The sequence below is a fragment of the Sminthopsis crassicaudata genome, chromosome 2 (genome assembly GCF_048593235.1).
Source record: "Sminthopsis crassicaudata isolate SCR6 chromosome 2, ASM4859323v1, whole genome shotgun sequence".
Taxonomy (NCBI): domain Eukaryota; kingdom Metazoa; phylum Chordata; class Mammalia; order Dasyuromorphia; family Dasyuridae; genus Sminthopsis; species Sminthopsis crassicaudata.
In genome coordinates, this window is record NC_133618.1 from 192,462,837 (window position 1) to 192,483,906 (window position 21,070).

General features: G+C 32.8%; 1 protein-coding gene across 1 annotated transcript in view; it reads left to right on the forward strand.

Annotated features, from left to right (window-relative positions):
* SNTG2 (syntrophin gamma 2) overlaps nt 1-21,070 on the forward strand; it is a 671,931-nt gene that overhangs the window by 17,168 nt on the left and 633,693 nt on the right. The window lies entirely within an intron of this gene.

Here is a 21,070-nt window from a genome sequence, read left to right on the forward strand (position 1 = left end):
AAGTGTAACATGGGTTAAAGAACAATGATTTGGATTCAAAATATCAGGTTTCCTAACCCTAATTCTGAAAAGTGAGAACTGTGGGGCTCTAGGCAAGTTGAGAAATGTGGGATCCTAGAGTAGTCACAAAATCTTATTTATCACTTTCTTCATCACTGAAATTGGGATGGTACTCATATTACTTATTTTATGGAGTTTTGTAAAAGAAATGCTCTGTAAAAATTAAAATGTTATATAAATAGGCATTATTGTAAGTAAGTGAAGGAAAGCAATAGAATTCTGCCAGTTTGGGTACTGCTTCCTACAACAGATCTTCAACTGTATAACTAAGTGGGTAAATCTGTATTTACTTGAGGAATATAGATATAAAGGGACTTGCTTAGCATCACAAATCTAGCAACTTTCGCAGGGAAGTTTTGACTTCAAACCCAGCATTCTATTCTGTAGACTTCATGGTTGTTCCTTCTCCTTTGTTCTTCTTTTCCTTTTTCATCAGTTATTGGATTTATAGAATCTAAAATTTCAGAATAAAATTTTCAACTTAGAAGTAATAGAATCCAAGTTTGTTATAATTAGTCTTCTATAGCTAGAATAAATTTAAGTACTGCTTGTAAAGGGGAACTCTGTCTGAAGAAATGCTTCATTCAACTTTTGAATAGTTCAAATAAATTGTTGGCTATTTTTCTGATTAAAGAAGATCTGTCTCTCAGTCACTTTTTCACATAATACAAATTCAACCTTATCTTGGTATAAGGTGTTAGATATGAGTCAATGCCTACTTTCTGTCATACTTTTTTTTTTCAGTTTTCCCAGCAATTTTTGTCAAATAGTGAGTTCTTATCTCAGAAGATGAGGTATTTGGGTTTATCAAACATGAGATTACTATAGTCATTATTTTGTCTTATAAATCTAACCTATTCTACTGATCAACTACTCTATTTCTTAACCAGTACCAAATGTTTTTATTGACTGCTGCTGTATAATATTATTTTATGTCTGTACATCTATACCATCTCCATTTACATTAGTTATTAATTTCCTTGAAATTCTTGACCTTTTACAACAACAGTCTTTTAAAAGGAACATATACGGCATATTCCTTAGAAGACTTCTTATCCCTTTGTTGAATATGTATCTATTTGTGCTATACATTACTTGATGTTTATATTCAATACATGATTAAAAAGAGCTATTTTGTAATATTATCTGTAAAATAATCTAAAGAGTTAGCACATTGAAGAAAGAGAATCTTTAAGCTTTCTCTTTGTTCTATCACATCAAATCTTTTTTTATTTTTTTTCCTAATCAACAAACTATAGTAACAGGAATGTATATTACCTGTATCTCTGAATGGTGTGGTTTGCTATAGTGAATCATTTCTAAAATAAAAACTATGATTTTTTTCATATCCATGTTCTTTAGTACCATTTTATTTCTATCTTTAGGTACTTAGGTAATAATAACAATTTAAATGTGGAAGTTCCATTGTCATTATGATAAGAATAGATCTTCAAAGAAATATTGATATGTCTCTTCTGTGATAGGTCTTATCTTTTTCCTTGTCTTCCAGCTAGATTCATCTGCAAAAGCTTTAGGATGATCAACCTGGCTTATCTTATTTTACTATGTGGTCTCTTCTTATTTCTTTTGATTGTTCTCTGAGATGATATTGTACATAATCTTATTATTATATATAGAAGGTTATTATTATAAATAATAGATAATAATTGTAAAAATAATTCTTAGATGAAAAGTACTACAAATATAGAAAATCGCTACAATCTAAAAAGCAACTGAGGAATAATAAGTAATTTATAAAAACTGACCTGACAATCCCAGAAGAGTTCTAATCACACATTGTTACCCATTTCAACTTAATTCTCCTATATTCATCTAGTTAGAAAATGGCTTATTCTTTTTTTAACCGTCCTTAATTTTGTCCTGAATGCTCAGGTACAAAGAACAGTAGGTCTTTTCAGTCAAAGTCAACAGAATGAAGGCTTCTTGTCATTCTTTATGTAGATCAGCAAGCATATTGATATAATTAGATTTACTTTTTTCCTAAAGAATAGAAACTTCATTTGTTGGATCCCATAAATTTGATATCATTTATAAAATACTACTCAAGCTTTGTGCTCACTAGAGAACTAATTATTTTTGTAACATTTCATACTTTTATGAAAAAAAAGATTAGTTATAAAAATTGAAGCCTGTATAATTTTCAAGTCAGTATTCAATTGGGAGAATATATTTCCTTTGTATATGTTGTTTGCTAGCATCACGAAAAACAATTTTTTTTCTGCAGATGAGATGACAGTTTTGGGTTACTAGGTAGGGAAGGTATACTAATTGTTTTGTATCTATGTTACTGTTTTCACATTTAAAACTATTAGTTTCATCTAATTTTTTCTCAATTACTCTTACTCTTTATTAAATGAATCCTAATAATGATAGAAATTACTCAAACTTCATTCCTCCTTGTCAATGAAGAAACTCAACTTTTATACAAAAAAAATCAAATTCTCTAAAACTAAAAGAATAATGATATTATTTTAAATTTTAATGATACACAGAATATTAATTATGTTATACTGAAAAGGGACATCCTTTATGCCAGTTCTCCTTAATCTTTTCTTAATGAAAAATTACTGTTGATTTTCTTGAAGTTTTATGTTTTGGCTGTAGAGGGACAGCATTTAAAATGCAAGTAACTTATCAAAGTTGATGGTAGGATGCCTGAGACGTGTGTATTTCTTCATGGTGTGTGTGTGTGTGTGTGTGCGTGTGTGTGTGTGTGTGTGTGTGTGTGTGTGTGTGAGAGAGAGAGAGAGAGAGAGAGAGAGAGAGAGAGAGAGAGAGAGAGAAAGAGAGAGAGACAGAGACAGAGACAGAGACAGAGACACAGAGACAGAGAGAGAGGGAGAGACAGAGACAGAGAGGAGAGAAAGGAGGGAAGTAAGGAGGGAGGGAAAGAGATTTGATAAGTTTTCATATGGGTAGATTCTCCATTCCATATTCTATTGTAGTGGGCATATACTTTATCCTAAACTGAGCATGGAGATAGAAACTATTATGAAAAGAAATTGATTTAGTCTTTTCTGTGGAATTACTTTTATTTCAAGAACATATATGGTTGATTATTTGGTATTGTTTCTCCTTTCAAAATTAATATTCGAGAGTTAGTAAGATACATGATGACTATTTTACACTGCTACTTTCTAGAAATAGGAAAATGCAAGTGTGGTAACTCTCCATTTTCTCTCTGTGACTCTGCTTGAAATTGATTCCATAGAACATCATGCCTCGTCCAGGATATGCTAATCATATGAAATCTAATAACTATGTTGATTAATTTAGATTTTGATAGTCATCTTTTCAGTTTCCTCTGTTTCCTCCCCCGTCTTATTGAAAGGTAGAGGTAGAGGTATCTGGAGGGTAGAGTACTAGATTCTTTTCTAGGACTTCCTTTTATGCATGGCTAGTATTTGAATTTTTCAGATAGATTTCTATTTTCTTTCAGTAATTCTGCTTAGTTTTGACTCCATGAAATATCATGCTCCCTTTTTAGGTACTCCTTGTTCTACCCTATCTTTACTACTTTTGAGCATGTGTATGTATGTGTGTGGGGGGGTCTTACTCTATTTCATTTTAACTTCTTCGAGGAGACAGTCTTTCTTTTTCTATTTGTATCCCCAGCACTTAAAGCAATACCTGGCACATGGCAGATAGTTAAATTTGTTGAACTGAATTGATACATTGCATAAAATGTTAGATTTTCTCCCCAATATTTTGGTTAGTTTGCAGAACTGTTTTACTATTTTTTAATTTCCTTATTGAATGGCTCAGTTGAAGACAAAAAAATAACAACAACAAAAAAACATTGCAAAATGTAGTTGACAAACACCATAAAGTTTTGGTTTTTGTGAGAGAGAGAGAGTGTGTGTGTGTGTGTGTGTGTGTGTGTGTGTGTGTGTGTGTATGTGTTGAAATACCCTCAGATATCATTGCCTTATAGTCAATGTAATGAGGCACTCTGGTTTTTCACTGTTATCAGGCTGGTTGAGTTCTTATATATAATCCCTTGTATAACACCAGTTTTTCAGACAAAAAGATCAAAACTTAAGTGAGAAAGAGACTTATTCAGGTTCATAATAATATTTGGTGGTAGGGCCAATATTTTAATCCAAATCTTCAAATTCCAAATTTAACATTTTCATTTATATTCCTCATAATTTTTGATGAGAAAAACTAGTTTATTCTTCTTCATTGTTTCTTATTTTTAAGTTACTATTTTGTCTTAAAAAGCAAATGCTCCTTTGCAATGGTGACTCATTATTTTATTTCCTTGGTATAAAAGCTTGTTGAAGTGCTTTTGAAAAGTCCAAATAAATTACAGCCATTGGTGCCCTTCTGCCCTCACCCATGTACTTATTCATCTGCTCAATGTATACTACAAATTTAATTAGGCATGATATGTTGAAATAAGTTCACCTTTACCTTTCTTCCTAGCTACCAAACAATACCCACCAAAGAAAGCTCATAACTGCTCAGTGGTACTAATCTTTATCATGAATTCATGTTTGGCCCCCTATTGAAGGGAACCTCAAATGACTTTAATTCCTGTGATCTCTTGAGGAATAGTTTTCATTGTACCTAAGTCCTATTGACAATTATATATGATGATATTAAGCAATTGTATACTACCAATTTTTCTAGCCCATTTTGTCAGTGGTTGGGGTATCCTTTGTTGGGTCTTTCAAAATTGTAAAGTGGCTAGAATCCTAGTAATTTAGTTAAATGCAATTTGTCTGTTAGGCATTCACCATTATGTGATCTAGTGCTTTTAACTTTGCTCCTTGAAAAGAAAATCTGGAAATAACCATTATTTTAATAGTTTTCCCAGTAAAAGTAAAAACAACAAAAAGGTTTAAACTCCCTATTTTATTTTAGCGCACTTTTTATTTTACCCTGTAATCTTTAAATATATTTGTGTACCCACTGACTATACTATTATATGGCACACAATAAAACAAGGAATCTCTTTAGTTTGTGGCCAAAAACTAAATAAAATTTCACTGAAGGCTAGATAGTTAGTCTTTATTAGTCACATATTTTAATTCTTTAAAATTTATGATTTCTTCTATTTTTGTAACACATTGTAGTAATGCAGACCCCAACCCTTTCATGTCTTAGAAGGTATTGCAGGAGTTAATTTAGAATTTTCTAAAATTATCAATTTGTGTCCAACTATTTGATGATTAATATGTTTGACTTTAACTATGTTGTTTCTTCAATCATGGATTGCATATATATTTGCAGAACTATACTGGAAACTTTTTTATTTGAGTTGAAATCACCAGAATTGTTGCATGACAGAAGGCACAATCAACCAATTACTTACTCAACTAGTTCATGGTTAAGTACTTAATACATTCTAAACTTTGGTCACATGAAGAAACAACAAAAATAGTTTCTTTCATCAAAGTGTTTATATTCTAAGCAGGGAAGAAGACATATACAAATCAGAACATACATGATAAAATAAACAATAGATGAAAAGTAGCCATAGAGGGAGGAATTGGTCCTAGAAACTGGAAGTATAGTGGTGAGGAAAGACTTCTTAGAAGAGATGACACTTGATTTAAGTCATTTTTCCCTCATTTCATAATATTTTATTTTTTTCCAATGATATGCAAGTATAGTTTTCAATATTTACTTTTATATGACTTTGATTAATTTTGCCCCCTCTCTTTCTCCCCATTTCCTCTCTATGATGGCAAGGAATCCCATTCAGATCCCATGTACAATGACTTTAATCTTAAAGGAAACCAAGAATTTTAAGAGCTGGCATTTGGAGAGAGAGTATTTCCTGTTTAAAGAACTGTCAATGCGAAGGAACAGAGATGAAAAGTCAATCAAAAAGAATGTTATATTCAACTTAGCTTGATCATAGAGGACACAGAGGGGAGTAAGTGAAAAAGAACTGAACATATGAGCAGGTAAGAAGAGGCTAGATTATGAAGAGCTTCAAACACAGCTAATACGGAAATTGGAAGTGTATGCAAGATTTGAAAGTGTTTCTATAGAAAGTAGAGAAAGAGAAAATAAATATTAATAAATTGAAAATTATATTTTTAAAAGTGTTAATGAGGATTGAAGGAATCTTTGGGAAAAGATGAAAGAGCATAAATTCAGTGGCACATGTGGAGTAGAAAAATATTCTCATAATTAGAAGTGGAAATAAAGTAAATTATAATGGGGGATAATGTCAAAGTCATTGGGATTAGGAGGGGAGAAGATGAAGTTATTATATAATGACATTTTTTTGGGGGGAGATTAAAGTATGAAATTAGTTCCTTTGTAGAACTTCAGTATAGGAATTGGAGAGTTATGAGAAGAAGAGGAAAAAAAAAGCAACTTTTGGAATGGCTGTTATTGTACATAGGATTGTGAATCATTAAGAGAGAAGTAACTTTGTCTTACTTTAGTGAGAGCTCAGTTGAAATTTACTAACATATGTTGCACTGAGCCAATAAATCAAGCTTATTTTCCTGTTCCTTAGTAACAATCAATTGGACTTTAGTTGCATGTTAAAATAAAATTTTAGTGTGTGTATATTGTGGCTCTTCTCCATTAGCAATCCTCAGTATACCAGGGTACCTTGTGGGGTTTTGGAAAATGTTTCTCTATTCCTATTGAGTCAAGCCTCCACTGGTTGTTAACTCATTGTAAAGGTCAGTTAGTAGGGCTTCAGTTCCATTTAATCACTTAATATTATTTTTTTTTAGATATAAAGGGATATTGACTATGAAGTTTTTGCAAGAACAGTCATACAAATATTTTCCTCAATACCTTGAAGGTATACTATCACCTACATAATCTTTAGAAGAGAAGGTTAGAATTCAGTTCAGTTTCTAGACAGTCTTAGTCTCACTAAGTTCATGTGGATACACATCATGAATAATTAATGGATTTTTCCTTTGGCCTGGGATGTTAAAACTCATTCGTGATGGTCACTGTTTTCTCCTAGAAACATAAATGCTGCACTGCCTCTGGAACCTAGACTGTGGAATGCCTGGATGCCAATCCCTTCTTGATTACTCCTTTATAATGTTCTATTTCCTTCTAGAATAGAAAAGAATAAATGAAAAAGCCAAGGAATAGAACCTTTTTCTCAGTGCCTTAAGGTTGCATAGAGTCTTATGATTCTAAGGACTTTCTTTTTATAAAATAGTATTTCAACAAATATCATGGTCAATGGACTCACTAGATGAAGTAAAGAGAGACAAAACAATAGGGCTGAAGCCAATTATTGCCTTCTCTTAAATGGCTCCATAGCTAAGTAAAGGCAGTTCTATTTATTATGTGATGTGTCAGATTGAACTAAATATAGAATGTTTGCACATTTTAAACAATTTCTCCTAGTTATTGCCATTAAAAATAACCAAGATTCTTTCAAAACCAACCTTCCTAGCATTATCTATATGAAGAAAGTTTACATTGGAAACAGGTTTATTGGGGTTTGCACATGTCCCCTGTTACTCAATCCCGTCTTCCAAAATCTAATTTATAGTTTAAAATAATCCAAAAATGTTACAAAATAGAAATATTTCACTTTGATCAACATTTCTTGGCCCTAGATGCAGGGCAAATAGATATATACTGTGGAACTGCTATTTATTTTAAATTCAGATAGAATAGAGGAAAAAAAAAACCCTTATTTTCTTCTTTTTAATAGATAAACAATATCTTTTAAAACTACAAATATTTAAGCCCAGAGTAATCACACCCAAGTGGGATAGATTGATCTCAATGATTTTCTCAATGGTTTCTTTTTCACAGAATCTTGGCAAAGAACAGACCATAAGTTCATCAACTACTGTTCAAATTTCATCTATGACATCTCCAATAGTTGTCATTTCATTTCTATTTTAGCACTGCTACTGACAGGGAAGTGACGAAAACTAATGCATTTTTAAGATAGCACTTAAAAGGTTTATAATTTCAGTTTCACCCAGTTAATCATTAAGAAAATTTTCTTTTTATTGAACTGAATTCAAGTTTCCTATACTTTTTCTCATTGGCCATTTATTCCTATTGGAGTAAGTCCAATCTCCATTCTATATAATAGTATTTCAAACACTTGAAAGGAAAAAAAAAAGTTTTCTTTTCTCTAGCCTGTACATATCTAGTCTTTTTAACTGTCTTATTAGCATAGTTTTACTTCCCATCACCATCCTGTCTGCTCTTATTTAGATGAGATATATACTTACCAATACTTCTTATCATGGTGATAACCACAACTAAAATCATTATGCCATGTATTCCCATATCAGCACAGAGTATAGTGGTATAATTATCCCTGTTGTTCTGGATATTATACTTATATTAATTTAATTTAAGATTACATTTCTTTACTAAAGTCCTTTTCTAATACCTCATAATGACATGGAAGTCATCCTGTATTTTGATGGTTGTGCCAGCAAGACAAACTCATGCATGCCCAAACAAGTTGTCAAATCTTTGAATGTATATTGGAAACTATCATATAAGTTAAGTTTGGAATAGGTCATTACTGCAAAACTGAACATATCTTTGCTGTTATTATTTTATTTTATGAGCTGGGGAGGGGGAGATAGGAGGGTAGTTTACAAACAAAAATAATAATAATAACACTTACCAATGAATGGAAGAAATAAAGATTGTGGTGATGGAGAGATACTATGGATAGAAATCAAATGGATAGATGAGAGAAAAATACTGCTTTAGTGGTAAAGTGAGAGGATGAACAAAGTATTAATTTAGGTACATTTTTAGTTTTAAATGCTGTTGGTGTCTCCAGGCAAAGATGATTAGTGGTTTATTGAATATATGCATTTCTTTGAAGGAACATATCTCTTCATTGATATGTGTAAGAAATTGTGTGGGACATTTCCAAATCTGATGTCATTTCTGAGGGTTCTAGATGAGGGGTTTTTGAATAGATTATATTGCTTAATTAACATATATGAATCTATATGTGTATGTATATGTATACATAAACATACACATGTACTAATGGCTTTTTCTGATGATAAAGGTAGCCCTCTGTTTAGTACTCAATAAAATTATACACACCTATACAACACAAATACATGTGCACACCCATATCCCCACTTTGATGCTGAATAAGAATTCCCTAGAATAAAAATTAAGAATTAAACATATACCTTTTTTTCTAAGTCATTTATAGCTCACATACTATGGGAGATCTTTCCTAATCTATTCTTCCTTCTATTCCTCATAATAATAAAGTTATTAAAACTTATTCTTCTTTGAAATCTTTTTTTGTTATTTTATTTTTCTTATTTGTGATTTTGTTATATCTATCTAATGAAATCAGGACAGTGTTAGGGTTTTATTTTCCTCTCCCTAATTATGCCAATCTGTCCTTATTCCTAGGCCTATCAGAGAAAATCTAGTAAATATAATATCATCAATCTTACCTCTATTTTGAGGTCTTCAGAATCCTCTGGCTACTATCTCATAGAAAGTAGTTGAACCATAACAGAGCACCCGAGAGATTAAATGAGCAGCAATCTTAAACTTTATTCCGTAAATCACATCTACCCTATGACCTCCTGCACATACCTTGGTGTAGATCTCCCAGTCCAGGCTCCAGGTGGTAGTAAGAAGGGAAAAGGGAAAGAGGGAAAGAGGAAAAAAGGGAAGGGTGCTCCTAGTCCCAAGCGTAAATAGAGTCAGTGAGGTCATAGACACAAGCCAATCAATGATGGATTCTACATTCTGAACTTGACCTAATCTTCAGAGCAAGATCTAGGTTCCTACCTTGGGTGGAGGTCCCACCCAGGAAGGAAGTCCCTAAGTACTCAACTCTTAAGCACATCCAGGGATTAAGACCATTGGTCTACTTCCATCTCAATTGCGCTTCCTGACCTTTCTTTGGACCCTTACAGGCCAGGAATGATTTTAGTTTTGCTTTTATCTCCCCAATTCCTAGTGCATAGTCTTGCAAGTCAAATCAACAAGTATTTATCATCAATCAGTCACTATATATCAAATACCAGCTACTGTGCTAAATGCAGAGGACACAAAAAAAGAATGAGTTTAAGTTTTTAATTATAGACTCTTAAATTTAAAAGAGAATTCAGAGGCAACCTATTCCTGAAAAATACTACACTGTACAATATACTTATAGTCTTTGCTTTGAAAACTTCTGATGATATATAATCTCCTATCTTTCAAGGAAGTTCATTCCATTTTTGATAGCTTTGATGGAGGTTTTTCCCCCTAATGTTAAGCCTAAATCAGTCTTGCTACAATATCACCTCAGAGGGAGATGGCACAGAAATCTGAAGTCAGCATATCCATTGTTCACTTAAAAAGCTCAATATTATTATAATCAAATTTGGTTTACTGAGCCTTATGTACTGTCAGAAAGTTGGCTTTAAGAGCATCATTAGAAGGCTCAATGTAGCTGATAAAAAGGTTGGAGCACTTTTTGGCTTCTTCAGAAGCTCATTTTTGTGTAGTGATGAAACCTATTTATTTTGGTAAAGTTTGACAACTATTGTAGTGGGTGCCAGTGAGTCAGATATTCTAAGGTTTTAACAAAATAAGGTAAAGGTACAATTTAGTGTTCAAGTTCCCATAAAATCAGGAATTATTGTAAGATTGTGAGGGATTCTGAATGTTTCCTGGCTAAGGGTTCCCTGGCATGCTCTGTGTCAGCAACATGAATAACAAGAATCCTTCCTTATTTATTCTTTTCACTATTTGTCTATGTGTATCACTTTTGTATATTTTAGGTTTGTTATATTGGAGCCTACAATGTACTTTCACATAAGTCCATTTCATGAGCTAATCTAGGTATCAGTACCTTAGGATGATGATCTTTTTGAGAAGGAAAGATAAATAACATTAGGCCACTCCTGGACCATAATTCATTAGCAAGTCGATTAGTTTTGTTACTCTGAAATTTAGTAAGCCCTGGATAATACACAATAACCATGATGAGAGTGGGAATGAAGAGGAAACAATTGGGTCAGTTTTGATGATTAATTCTGTAGAAACAGGCATGCTTGTTGAATTCAACTGAGTTGAATTGAATTGTTAATGAAATCATGGGATATTACTTTTATGAGAAAGGGACAAATGACCTTGTCGTAAAGCCAAGGTAAACTGAAGGACTTTTAAAATAACTTGTTCTGATGTTGGAGTCAGGAAACCCTATTAGCCTTTTTACCAACACAATTATCATTTGGATCCACTAATCTTTCTTGTTAATTAGGGCCATGATTATAACCCAAAAATATCAAGGAAAGCTGAAGTATATGCATTACATTCTGCTTTTTCTGTCAAAGTACTTTTCCACATCTGCATCATGACTGGAAAGTGTTTCTGATTTCTCAAAGGCAGTGTTAGCAAAGCATAAAATTTGGCAGGATCTACTAAGGAAGAAGGTCTTTGAATATAAGCCCAGGATAAACTATATGTAGGCCTAGTTAGGTTTGTAGAGGTTCACTACTAGACTGGCTAAAAGGGTGATGGATCTTTAGTCTACAACCATTCTCTAAGACTTTCTTTTAAGTCATAGAGGATTATGGTCTGCACTGGAGAGAGGAAACCTTCCATCAAATCTCAGCTCTTAAAAATACTTAAAGGTCTTGACTAAATTGAAAAGATTTCTATCAGAAACCAGTAGTTTAAAAACAAGAGTGCTTAAAGTTTTACCTCCTAAATATACTTATTTTAACAATTTAGAAACAGTCTTAAAAACATAAATGACTTGTCCAACATCACACATCTGATAAACAATAAAAGCCAACACGCAAGTTGTCTTACTTCCAGGCTAAAACCACCAGATTAATATTTCCACTTTAAATTGAAGTGGTAAAACTTCTACAAAAGTTTTCTTTATTTATCCACTGTTCTTTGTAAAAAAGTTAAATGTCTATACCCTGAAAAACTTCCCCAGAATCATTCAAATTCCTTTTATTTTTTGAATAGTTTTTTTTTGAGACCCTAAATGGTAAATCATAATTATTTTCCTAAAATTACTAATAAAATAGATGCTTTAACAAAAATCATTTTTCACAGGAACTTTTTAAGAATAAATGCTTTTCTAGGAGATAGCATACCAAAACTATGTGTGATGGAGGAAGGGGCAGAGAAAGATAAAGAAATGTAACCTTTTATAATATGGCATATGGACGTTAGAACAAAAATCAAAACATTTGTTTGTTTGTTTTTTCTTATCCAATGAAAGGAAATACCAACTTGTGACATTGGAACTGTGACTATATCTTGAATTGATGAGGCTACTGCTGCCACTTATCCAGTTTGTATTGAGTACGCCATAAATAGCTGGCTATAGATTGAAAAATGTGGGGGGAAGCAATTTAGAATGTACTTGAATTTCATTTGGATCTAGCATGTAGTAAGCAACTGTCTTTGTTATGATATGATTAAAGTGGGAACTATTAGGTGACAAATGGATTATGGCACAACTTTTAAGGCATACTGGTAGTAGGGGGCAACATCGTTTTAATAGAAAAGAGGCATCTAGATTTATTTTCAAAGCTAAGAAGATCGGGATTCAAGATATATCACTGATATTTAGGGAATTGGGGTGAAGATCTACCAGTAGATGAAAGCACTCTACAGTTCAGTATTTACTCACTACCATAGTTCACAATCCCCCACCAACATCTAAATTTTCAGTCAACTAGTAAGTTATTTTACTTCTCTGTGTGCAAGCAAACTGTATTAATTATGTCCATCAAGGCCAGGGAAAATACCAATATGCCTTGGTAGTAGAAATTTCTCACCAGGAGCTCCTTACCTCAATGAAATGGTACATCCTATTATTCTCTCTAAATTCTTAAAAACCTATATTAGAACAATAGAAATCCCATTAGCCAACAAATCAGACGAACTGGATGTAAATCCTGGTGCTGCTGCCTAGTCCCTTTGTAACATTGGGAAAGTCACTTATCCTCTTTGGAACTCAGTTTTTTTATATATGAAATGATTGATTTTGATCTAGGGATGATTACTAATGTTTCTTTTATCCCTCTATACTAAAAATGGACATGTCTATAAAAATGGACAATCATTCCAAAGTTTGTACATTTTTAACCTCCATGTAGTCTTGACACATGAACTACTCTTTGAATAGCAGGTCTTTAGTCTGTTAATATTAGAAGATTTTTTTTCTTCAGAATGGTGTTGTTGAAGCTGTCATTAGACTAAGAAGACTGTATGTACTGGATTGGATGCCTTGGGCAGAAGAAAGACAGATTTATGAATGCACTTGGTAATGCCAGTTGCTCAACAGTTATTATTTTCACAAATGTCAGCTATAGAGATTGAAACATTGTTAAAAATCTGTCAAAAATAAGGTGGTGCTTGGCAACTATGTGTGTATGTGTATTTTAGTAAATTCAGTTCCACTAAAGCACAATATGCATGGCTTTCAATCCCCATTTTAGAATAGGTCACAAAAGAAAACAGACAGTAGTTTAAATGTCTATGGATAAGATTATGCAGATAGAATTCAGGAAGAAGCCTTTCAATTTACTCAAGAGTTAAATGCAAAGTCATTCTGCTTTACTTCCATTTGGTACTAGTAGGTTTTGCTAAAGTTAAAGCTCTCTAGCAAAAAAAAGTTAGGAGGCCATATTATAATTCATTTCTACAAAATATCCCTAAATTTAATTGTATTCTCTAGGGTGACTTTGCGAAAAACGACATCTTAGAAGTTCATGCTCTTCCCATGACAAACTTCACCTGTTTTAAATGTCAAAATGTAATTTCTCTAACTGCCAACGTAGTAAATTTAGCATTGAATTTAAAAGCAGTATCTTACATCAAGGTCACACAATTTTTTTTTAACTTAGAATTTAGCCAAGGAATGTAAGGATTAATTTGATCAAATGGAATAACTTCTTATTCTTCCTGCAAAGAAGGCTTTCCAGTCTAATTCAGGAAGCATATATGAAGTCCCTCTTTCATAGAAAGAACTGTACTATGTACTGGAGATGACAGTAATCCCTGGCTTCAGAGGGTTTTCACTCTATTGGCTCTATAATATTGAACACCTTACAAATTGAAATAATATTGAATATATATGGATAATCTGGGTGTAGACCAAGCAATAAGTAGCAATTTTGCTGATGGAGGAAGCAGTACCTTGGGCAAATAGCCAAAAATATATATATTTCATTCGTTTGCAGGGAGAGAAATCACAGAAATTCCACTGGTCCTGGGCTACCTGGCCCAGGAATAAAGTTGTCTTCTTGTAAGTTACTAAATTAATTAATTGTTCTTGCAAAATATCTGCAAAGCTCTGTTACTTCTCTGCTAATAAAGAATATAAAATATTAGCGCCCCTTCCAAATTTTAGCACCCTCAAGCAAATTCAGATTGCTGTAATTGAAGCCCTGGGTGGGTGATTCATGATATGATCCAAATACCAGGGTGTTAGTCAACAAGGATAGTATCATATTTAGAAAAAGTTGGTGTTTTCTGATTCTACTATTTCAATACAAAATACAAAGCAAACTCTTAAAACCATTTGCTGGTAGTTTTGAAACATTATTCAGTAAAAAGGTGATCATTCAGAATCATAAAAAATGCTAAGACAAAGATGAGAACTTGTCTGACAAATCATCTTTTAAAAATGTATGAGTGTAAATTTAAAAATGCCTTGAAAGTTGTGGCATCATAACTGATTCACATATAGCTCCTACTCCAAGACTTACTGAGCAGAGGAAGTGACTCAGCTGCCATCTCTGAGAATGAGGATGTGGGCAAAGATAATTTAGCAAGGTTTGGGAGCCTTAACTTATCATCCTGCTTAGCAGTTTGTCTTCTCTGAATATGTGTCTAAATGCCAATGAGTTCCCCGTTTCTTAAAGTTTCTACTCTTGCCATTGCCAGATGATTGACCTGTATATACAAAGCTCTCTGCCAATTGAATGATTTTTCTTATTTCTGTAATGAAACTATATTTTATATTTAAAAAAAAAGGATGAAATCTGGCTTGTCATCTGTAGAATGAGCTTATGTTTTGTTCTAAAGTGTTGTTAAGTAAATTATAATTCTATTTTTGGAAGGCATGCTAAAGTTATTTGTATAAATATATTTGCTCCTCTACTAGATAATAAGCTCCTAAAGAACAGGAACTATGGTTTACTTATTTTTGCCTCCCAATTTCAGAACACACAGTAATACACATAGCAAGAGCAGAATAAATAATCAACAAACTTTCAGCTAGCCTCCCTTTTTATCAATAGCATATTTTCATAAGAAAAATGCAGAATTAAAATGCTTTTATTCATCCAGAGAGTACAGAATTTGAAATTCAACCATGTGCCATGCTATAATTATCAACAGGTTATTATAATAATGTAGCATATTATATTGTTCTTAAGATGATAAGAAAAAAACAAGAAATGAAAGCTTGTAAAATATAGCCACACATGAAATGATGTTAAGTGAAACTTTAATAAATTTATTGATCCTTTGTTTGAACTATTAAATTTAATATACACATAATTCAAATCAGATATAAGATTGTGAGACTGTCAATGGGTTTTCCAATCTTTACACTATAAACATTATAAATAGATTTTATTTTTTATTAGCTAAAATATATATTTACCTCTTATAGATAAACTTAAGAAAGGCACAAAAGTGGGTTAGGAGAATACAACAGGATGACTTGGTCACATGCTGTTATATTTGTTCTTTTTCAAATCAGTTACAAGCTGATAGTTAGAGGATCTAGAAAGTTAAACAAGCTACATACTTATAGTTCTTGTAGGGTTTCTTTGTCAAATACCCTGAAATGAGTTTTGCAGATACAATACCTCTGTAAGGAATAAAATGGTAGTTACAGAAATGTCTAACTCTAGATATTTGTCTAGGACAAGGAACTATTATTTAGTGCCTGACATAGGTGAATAAAAGAAATGACTTAATCTTCACTTGGTTATGTTTTTCTTGCTTTGATTAGCTTCCCTTAAAAGGTAAGTACACTGCACTACAGTAGGTGGGAGTTGAGATGTTTAAGTGAACCTGCAGAGAAGCATAGAAAAGCTGGTAGCCAGAGCCTGGTGACTACACATACCTAGCAGTGATATCCATTTACAATCAGCAGCAAAATATTTCTGAAAATATGAGCACAGTGAAAACAGAGAGAAACAATAGAAAACAGCAGGGAACAGAGATTATCTCATTTGAGGATATCACTGATCTTATTGCATCAGAGTTCTAACTTGCCTTGGCTATATTTATTCCTTTTGTAGATATGGTTTGAATATAGTTGTCACAAAATATCTACAAAAGATAGGCACAGTCATGCATGTTTTCTGTTTATATGTGTTTCCCAAGTATGTAAGTTCTATATATGGTCTCTTATCACACATATGTTCTACATGTGTGTCCTGGCTTTAAGTTCCTTGGTTGGTAGTGTCCTCTGAATATGTACCTTCCCCACCAAAGTAATGGGAACCTTGAGGGGACTACACCGCATGTATGCACATTGGAAATTCTTTTTCCCACTTTATTTGTTATGGTGTTTGATTAAATAGCTTTGTTTGAACTAATCTGTCCCCTGGCAAGCAGTAAAAATAAACACTTTGGTAGGGTCAATGAGCTATATATAGTATTGGGGGAATACTGATTGTCCCTTCTATTCCTTGTAGCTTTGTTGAGAATTCAGAAAACAATAGAAGCACCTCAGAAACTAGATGCATATTTGTGGAATAATGGAACAAGCTGATTGAGAAAGAAATCACAAAGAACCTAAGAAAACAGAATGGACAATATTTTTGGACTTTGCAACAAAGATAACTATGCAGTTTTTTGCAGGGGGAGTAATTTTATTTCTTTAATGAAGGATTGCATTAGGCTCACATTCTCTCTGTCTCTCTTTGTGTCTGTGTCTGTCTCTCTTTCCTTATACTCTTACAAATAAAATAAATAAACTTTGATTATTATTTTTTTACTCATATTCTATGTCTTTCTCCTTTACTAAGTTATACCCTCCTTGATGCTATGTCTTTTCTAAACTTTGAATCTCCTCCAGGATTTAGCATGGTGTTTTGCACACTGCAGGCACTTAATGAAAATTTGTTTTAATGACTCAGCCCCCAAGAATTTATGAAAGGACCCTGATAGACTAAATTCTATTTAAAATGTTATGGTTACAGATACAAAGCTGTGACTGTTTTTACCCTAAAGGAGAATATATTCTACTAGGTTGATACAGGATATTAACATAGTGTAAGATATAAAGCAGATAATATAGAATAATCATTTTGGCCTTTAATTGTTGTGACCCTGGATATCTTAGAATCAGCCAGAGTCGGGATAGGCAAAAGTTTTTATTCTTGTTCCTTTGGGGTCGCTCTCAGGGGATTAGATATAGAAATCTCCCCACCTCCTTCCTCTCTCTCTACTCCCAAAAGAATGAATCTCTTCCTCCTACTCCATCCACTGATCTCACTCCCCCTTCTTTGTCCACACCCACTGATGGAACTAGCACAGAATAGTTAAGTAGGGCCATCCTCCAAATGTGTTAATAGAGAATTGTCCAATTGGTAATTAGCCTCAAGTGCTAGATTACCTTGCATCTAGGTCAAGTGCATCCCCTCAGTTCTAGCCCTTTACACTTAATAGCTTGGAAAACTAGGAAAGGTCTTGAAAGAGATGTCATTTATTCTCAAAAGAAGGGAAGATTTCCAAGAAATAATTGAGAAGGGAGAGCATTGTAGGTTTAGAAGAAATGGTCTATTTAAATGGAAAATGGAACACCAGAGTAGAAACAGCATACATTGCATGGGAAGAAGGGCAGCAACATGTAATTAGCCTAAAATGTTTAGCAGGAGCTTGATTGTGAAGGGCCTTAGATACCTAAAGAATTAGTAACTTTAACCCAGTGAACAACTTCTCATGCTTCTTGATGAGAGGATTGACATGAGAGTTTTTGTACTTCATGTATATCAATTTGCCAGTTGTATAAAAGGACCAATTAGTTTGAACAGTGTGATGTCACAATAGGCCCTGGAGTCAAGCGGACTTTGTTTCAAATCCTGCTTCAGGCAGTAGTTATATGATCCTGGGCTACTCACCTCCCAAAAGAAAAAAAAAAAAAAAAAAAAGGGGGAGGGAGGAGGGAGGCTTAGTGTTGGAGTATGAATAAGGTAGCTATTGAAATAGGCTTTTGATGAGGGGCTGGAAATTTTTTGCTCTGGTGTCAGGTAAAAAAAGTGGAAAGGACAGCTGCTGAGGAGTTGGAATCAATGTCATTTAGCAAAGATTGGATGTAAGGGAGATGAGTGGGAATGAAATGTGGAAGATAATTCTTATTGTGAAGCTGGTTGACTGAATTCTTATTGTGAAGCTGGTTGACTGGAAGATTACTAGTGTTCTTGACAGAAATAGTGAAGTTACAAGATGAGTTAGTTTGGATTTGGGGAGGGAAGATCATAAGTTCTGCTTTATATCTATTCACTTTGAAATGTCTAAGAGGTTGAAGATATTTAGCTAGTAGGCAGATATGGAAGACAAGAGCACCAGAGAGGTAAAAGTTAAATATATAAATTTGGAAGACATTGACATAGAGATGAAAGTTGAATCTTGAGGAGTTTATATTTTTACTTAGAATGTAGAGAAATAAAATAGAGAGGGCTTGGGAGAGAAACCTAAAATGTCTAGGAAATGGGATAAGAATTAGAAATATGCAAAGGAGACTGAGAAGAATCAGTTTAACAGTTCTTATTGATTCTCTTTGCACAGTGTTTTTCATATAGAATCCCTTTTCTCCACTTACAAAGCTACTCTCCCAGTTTTTATTTCCATATCTCATCTGCATTATTGCAATTAACCTCCTAATTAGTGCCTCTGACTCATGTCTTTCCCTTCTTGATTCTCCACATAGCTGTTTTCCAAAAACACAGGTCTCACTAATGTCATTTACCTATCGAATACATTCAAGTAAATATTTATTATATCTAGGATCAAATATAAAGTCATCTTAAAAAAGAATTTAAAACTTTTAAAACTTACATTCTTTCTATCTTTCCAGTCTTTCACGATGTTTCAAATGTTCAAAAAAACATTGTTACATTATTTCTCTCAATGAATGCTACAGTTAACACATATTTGCCTAATTGCCCTTCCTCACACAGGACTGAATTTCTGTCATCTTTAGGTGTTTCAATGGCTTTCCCCCAAGTCTTTAATTACCTCTTTGCACACTTAACATTTTTAAAAATCCCTCATTTCCTCCTGTTTTCTAAAGGAAGTCTTACTTCCTCAGCATCTAGTACCTTCCCCTCCAACATTCTTATTCATCATTATATTGTCTATCTTTTGTACACCTCTTTTTATGCATCTTCTCTCCCTCATTAGAATATAAATTCTCATTGGACTGGTATTTTTTTTTTGCTCTTATAACTTAACAATATGTCTTCTACATTGTAAATGTTTAACAAATATTAGTTGCTGTATTGATAGTAGATATTTTTAAATTATACGAATAATGAACTTAGTACCCACACATGTAAAAGAATGTGGTCTTTTTTATTTTATTATGTCAAGTAAATGGAGACAAGGGATCAGCTATAAAAGGAGTAGATTGGATTTGCGTGATCTCTAAGACACCTTCTGATTCTCAATCCTGTGGTTCTAGTTTAGACAGCTTTTAAATAAATTGTCTGCACACACTTCTAGACATTCAGCCTGACAAAATTCACTGGCTTTTTTTTTTGGGGGGGGGGTAGATTAGATGTGTTTCCTTAAATTATTTTGTACTTAAAAGAAAAAAAAGTATATCAAAAATTTTATTTCTATGAAAATAATAGATCTATTTTGATACTATAAATTCTCTCAAGCACTTGTTAATACTGCCTCCACTCTGGACTTATTTTTTTTTTCCTAGCTTCCAAAGCTTATGCCTTTGAATGAAAACAAATCCTTTACCAGCCCAGAAATCTCAATTAAGAATCTCTTTCCATTAAAGTTAATTCTTAATTACAGACACCAGCCTAGTTAAACACTACAAAATAAAATAAATGTGTAGTAGACATAGTACACTCAAAATCTAATCTGGTAGCATCCTTTTGAAGAACAGATGAAGATGGCTAGTGTTAAATATCAAATAAGAGGTAGTATTTCCTAAAGCAAAATCTTAAGACATCTGATGTTGAATAATTCATAGAAAAATCCCCTGATTCCTAAAGACCAAAATAAAAGATATTGCCATAGGGAAATAAAGTTCTTTTAGAGTTACTGGAATTGTGCTAGACACACAGTAAACACTCAATAATAGTGTTTGTAATGTTCACCTTCTGGTCCCCTGCTCTCTTCAGAAAACTAAGATAAGTAAAGTGCTCATAGGTTTCAGTACATTAGCTCTCTTGGCTATAAGATGACTTCTGTTCATGTCAAGTTTTTCTTGTGATTTTTATGAAGCTTCAAATATAACTGAAGAATCCTTAGCACATACAACAATGTTGTATGGTAACTTTTTATGTTGATAGAAAATTATCAAAATCATTAATATGTATTATAATACACATTTTATATATATATATATATATATATATATATATACATATATACAGTACATATTTTTATAAAAATAAAATTATTTTATAAAAATTAAAAGGGAATTATTTCATGAGGGAATTAAATCAAAAACTATATATAAAGTGCTTAAGATAAGCAAACCATTGTGCCAAACCATAGGAAACAAAAGAACAAAACAAGTCCCTGCTCCATAACTCATAATCTAATGAAACAGAAAACATATAATAAATTATTTATTGATTGGTTAGCAACATATATTAGAATAGTCAATTGATCTTTAGGGTTTTAAAAATTATTATTATTTTTTTTAATTTTTATTGTTCTATAAGAAACAAGCAGCAGGATGCTTTCAGAGAGGCCAGGAGAGACTTACATGAAATGATGCTAAGTGAAGTGAGTAAAACCAGGAGATTCTTGTACAGAGTAACAGCAAGATTATATGATGATCAATTCAGATGGATGTGGCTCT